This window comes from Scyliorhinus torazame, unplaced genomic scaffold, assembly GCF_047496885.1.
Source record: "Scyliorhinus torazame isolate Kashiwa2021f unplaced genomic scaffold, sScyTor2.1 scaffold_208, whole genome shotgun sequence".
Lineage (NCBI taxonomy): Eukaryota > Metazoa > Chordata > Chondrichthyes > Carcharhiniformes > Scyliorhinidae > Scyliorhinus > Scyliorhinus torazame.
The window spans coordinates 322,613-327,095 of NW_027307935.1; the positions used below are offsets into that span (position 1 = coordinate 322,613).

General features: G+C 46.8%; 1 long non-coding RNA gene across 2 annotated transcripts; it reads left to right on the forward strand.

The window, feature by feature from the left end:
• Positions 1-2,188: 2,188 nt before the first annotated feature.
• Positions 2,189-4,245, forward strand: LOC140405768 (uncharacterized). 2 transcript variants are annotated; one of them, XR_011938745.1, is made up of 3 exons: positions 2,189-2,511; positions 2,819-2,925; positions 4,141-4,245. It is a non-coding gene; the product is annotated as an uncharacterized lncRNA (long non-coding RNA). The 2 variants fall into 2 exon arrangements; XR_011938744.1 differs by having other exon boundaries at positions 2,189-2,479.
• Positions 4,246-4,483: the final 238 nt, after the last annotated feature.

A 4,483-nucleotide genomic window follows, 5' to 3' on the forward strand; every position in this document is an offset into this window, starting at 1 on the left:
ACCGCAGCGAGAGAGAGAGGGGCACAGCGAGAGAGAGAGGAGCACACCGAGTGAGGGAGGGACACAGCGAGAGAGAGTGGGACAGCACGGTAGCCTTGTGGATAGCACAATTGTTTCACAGCTCCAGGGTCCCAGGTTCGATTCCGGCTTGGGTCACTCTCTGTGCGGAGTCTGCACATCCTCCCCGTGTCTGCGTGGGTTTCCTCCGGGTGCTCTGGTTTCCTCCCACAGTCCAAAGATGTGCAGGTTAGGTGGATTGGCCATGATAAATTGCCCTTAGTGTCCAGAATTGCCCTTAGCGTTGTGGGGTTACTGGGTTATGGGGATAGGGTGGCGGTGTTGACCTTGGGTGGCGTGCTCTTTCCAAGAGCTGGTGCAGACTCGATGGGCCGAATGGCCACCTTCTGCACTGTAAATTCTATGATAATCTATGACACAGCGAAAGAGAGAGAGGGACACAGCGAGAGAGCGGGGAACACAGCGAGAGAGAGAGGGACACAGCGAGTGAGCGAGGAACACAGCGAGAGAGAGAGAGGGGGACACAGTGAGAGGGACGGGTACACAGCGAGAGAGAGAGGGACACAGCGAGAGAGCGAGGAACACAGCGAGAGAGAGGGGGACACAGCGAGAGAGAGAGGGAAGCAGCGAGAGAGAGTGAGGGACGCAGCGAGAGAGAGAGGGGGACACATCGAGAGGGACGGGTACACAGCGAGAGAGAGAAGGACACAGCGAGAGAGCGAGGAACACAGCGAGAGAGACAGAGAGACGGGGACACATAGAGGGAGAGGGACACAGAGAGAGTGAGACAGATAGAAAGAGGTACGCAGTGAAAGAGAGGGATAGAGTGAGATAGAAGGACACAGACAGCGAGAGAGAGGGACACAGAGGGAGAGAGGGATACAGAGAGGGACAGTGAGAGGTGGGCACACAGACAGAGTAAGGGACACACACACAGAAAGAGGTACACAGCGGGTCAGGATCTGAAGTTTCGGAGGCGTGAGTGGGTCAGGGATTGAGAGTTAGGGGACATGAGGGTGTGAGGGTGTGAGGGTGCCAGGACGTGAGGCAGTCAGGACATTGGGGTTATTAAACTGACCGTTTTCATTGAATCCAAATTGTTTCATTATAAATTCTAATCTCAGGAATTGACATCAGAGGATTTCAGTGAAAAATCCCATTGATCCTCACTGTCTAATAAAATTATGTTGTTGCCGATGACCGTGTACTGATTCAGGAATAAACTTTTCATCTCTCAGTGAGAAAAAGTCAAATTGAATCCAGATTTATAGAGCAGCTCATTGAAGAAATCTGTCTGTGAACAACATGTAAAATATGAAGTGAAACTTTGCAATGAGCTTTGTTTTTGTGGCCAGGAATCTTCTCTCCAAATGGAGGCAGAAATGAAGTTGTGTTTAACTCACATTCTGTGATTTCTTGCTGCTTTTTACTCATTCTATGGAGAGCCTTCCTAAGGCGACAGACGAATAGTCATTCCAAACATGTCAGAAATTCAGAGGTAAACAAATGTTAAACCAAAGACAGAAATAATGACAGGACAGAATCTGTTGCTAACTGCTGAATTAACATAACCATAGACAGGACAAGTGTCTTCCTTAGCAGACACAGGAACCACACCGAGGGGGGCATTCCTCACAGAAAGTCGGGGGTGGGGTCTGCACACAGGTCACTGAGGAGATCTCAGTCCAAACTGTTTCTAATCATTTCCCAATACTATTTTAAATTACGATTCAATCCTATTGGAGGGGAGTGAGTGAGAGATATGGCAGATGCAGTACAACGTGGATAAATGTGAGGTTATCCACTTGGGTAGAGAAAATAAGAACGTCCCTGTCTAATAATTACATTTAATCCAATTTTTTCTGTCCTGCTCAGTGAACAACACTGGTGTGGGGAAGGCCAAGGGTTAGCTGAAGTCACATTCTGTGTGTGTGGGGCTGAGCAGCAAGGAGATCAGTATCTCTTGTACGGCATTTACATGTCAATAGAGAGCTGTGTTCTGAGACAGACATTCCACACATGGCAGAGACTAGGGGTGGAGTCTGCTCACAGCTCACTGAGGATATATCTGTGTCTGAGGGACTTCAGTTCACAAACCAAAAACTCACTACACTCAAAACATTACCCCTCTGCTTCAGTGTGTGTGTGTGTGTGTGTCGCTGGGTGTGTCAATCTGCCTGTTTTGAGCTGTGCATTTTGGCTGTTGACATGTTACTGATTGACTCGAGATTGGAGATGTTGAACTCCTGTTGTGCTGTTTTGAATATTTTATTAAAATGTCCCTGTTATTGCCTTTATAATCAATGTTATCTCCTTTTTTTCTCCAGAGGCGTTTTTATTTGGAGAACTGGAAGGAAGTCGGGAATCCAGTGAGGAGGACGAGGGAGGGTGAATTCTTCCCGAGGGAGCGCTGGCTGAGGCCTGTTCTGCAGGCTTCACCCGGGTTATTACCCTGACTGAGGTTTAATTTTAATATTGGAGGGATCAAAAAGAGTGAGTGAGGGAGGGAGACAGAAATATGTATAAGAGGGATAGAGAGACAGCGAGAAACACAAGAGAAGGGGATTTTCACAGTAACTTCATTGCAGTATTAATGTCAGCCTAATTGTGACAATAAAAAGATTTTGAGTATTAATTGTCTCTCAATCTTTTTTAACCTCTGGTTGAAAGCTGTGACTTATTTGTATTTGGATGTTGCTGAGGGGTTGTAAAACTGAAAAGGGGACCCTGGGCTCTCGCTGTATTAAATAGTTTCAATCTTTTCCTGTGGTTTAGTTGATTTTCTCCCTCTTTTTCCCAGGAATTTGAATTTTGAAAGACTGCAATGTGAGCAGGAATCTTTGGGTAAGGGTATTTCTCCCGAGCATGGATGGATGGACTGAGGCCTACTCCACAGGCCGCACTCACGTGAGTTGTCTCTTTATTGCAGCCCCGGCCTTGCACTTAGACACAAACACATTAAACCTTAGGTGGGCGGCAAAGAGTAAAATACAAATCTGGAATATGAAGCTGTCTAATTTTGTTCCAAAATAACAGGGGTTATATTAATTCTGAGCGTCCCAGGGGTGGGGGTATGGGGTGCGGTGTGTGTGTGGGGAGGGGGGGGGGCATTTCACTGTTTCAGCCACTCTCTGTAATCTGGTAGAGAGAGAGAGAGAAATCTCAGATCAGAAACTCTGAACTCAATTTTGAAAGTGGTCATCATTTGTTGGGCTCTCCCTGTGCCCAGGTTGCCGGCATAATTCACAAAATTAACGATAGTGGGGGTCACTTTTAAATGAACCCATTGACTGTAAAGTAATCTCGATTGCCCGGAATTAAAGTCCCTTGACTTGAAGCGGGTCTAATTCTGGAATGAAGCCTGTATTTTAGGCCGAGGCACAAGTATGAGAGTGAAATTAAATTCGCAGGAGGTCATTTGAATTCAGTTTGCTGTGGTTGTGAATGTTGGATTCCTGTGTGTGACCCTGTCTCTCTCTCTCTCTTTCTCCTTCCCAACTATTAGGATGATAGAAAGAGAGAGAGAGAGAAGTACAGAAAAGAGTGTGGGGCTGGGGGGTAATAGAGATTAGAGAGAGGGAGAGGAGAAAGACAGATGGTGGAGGGAGAGGGAGGTCGTGAAAAAGGAGAGGCTTTCTCTCCCTTTCTGTCTTTCTTCCATTCTTGCCCCTCTCTCTCTCTCTCTCTGTCTCCCCAGCTTTCTGCCACTATCTGTCCATTTCTCTCCAGCTTTTTAGTGTCTCTTTAAACCTTTAATCTAAGAAAACCACCCCACAAACTGCAATGGGGAGTCTCATCACATCTTTCTGGGGATACCCTGATTAGAGAAACAAATAGAACTAAATGCTGGGAGGCTGATGAGGGATAACGAGGGAGACAGAAATATGAATGAGAGGGATAGTGGGACCGAATGAGATAGCGAGAGAGAGAGAAAGAGAAAGACAAGGGAAGTGGGAACTGTCTCTCAATCTTTTTTATTCTGTGGTTTATAACTGAGATTAGTGTAGGTGGATGTTGCTGAGAGTTTTGTGTGACTGAGAGGGGGAATCTTGGCCTCTTGCTGTGCTACAAGTGTAAACATTTTTCCTGCGTTTTAGTTAATTTTCTCCCTCTTTTCCCCAGGAATTTGAACTTTGAAGACTGCAATGCGACCAGGAATCTTTGGACAAAGGCTATTCTCCAGAGGACAAGTGGATGGACTGAGGCCTACTCCACAGGCCGCACTCACGTGAGTTGTCCTCTTTATTGCCGCCCTGGCCTTGCACTTCGACACAAACACATTAACCCTTTGGTGGGTGGCAAAGAGTAAAATACAAATCTGGAATATAAAGCTGTCTAATTTTGTTCCAAAATAACAGGGGTTATGTTAATTCTGAGCATCCCGGGTATGTGTGGTGGGGGGGGGGGGGGGGGGGGGGGGGGGGGGGGGGATTTCACTGTCTCAGCCACTCTCTGCAACCTGGTA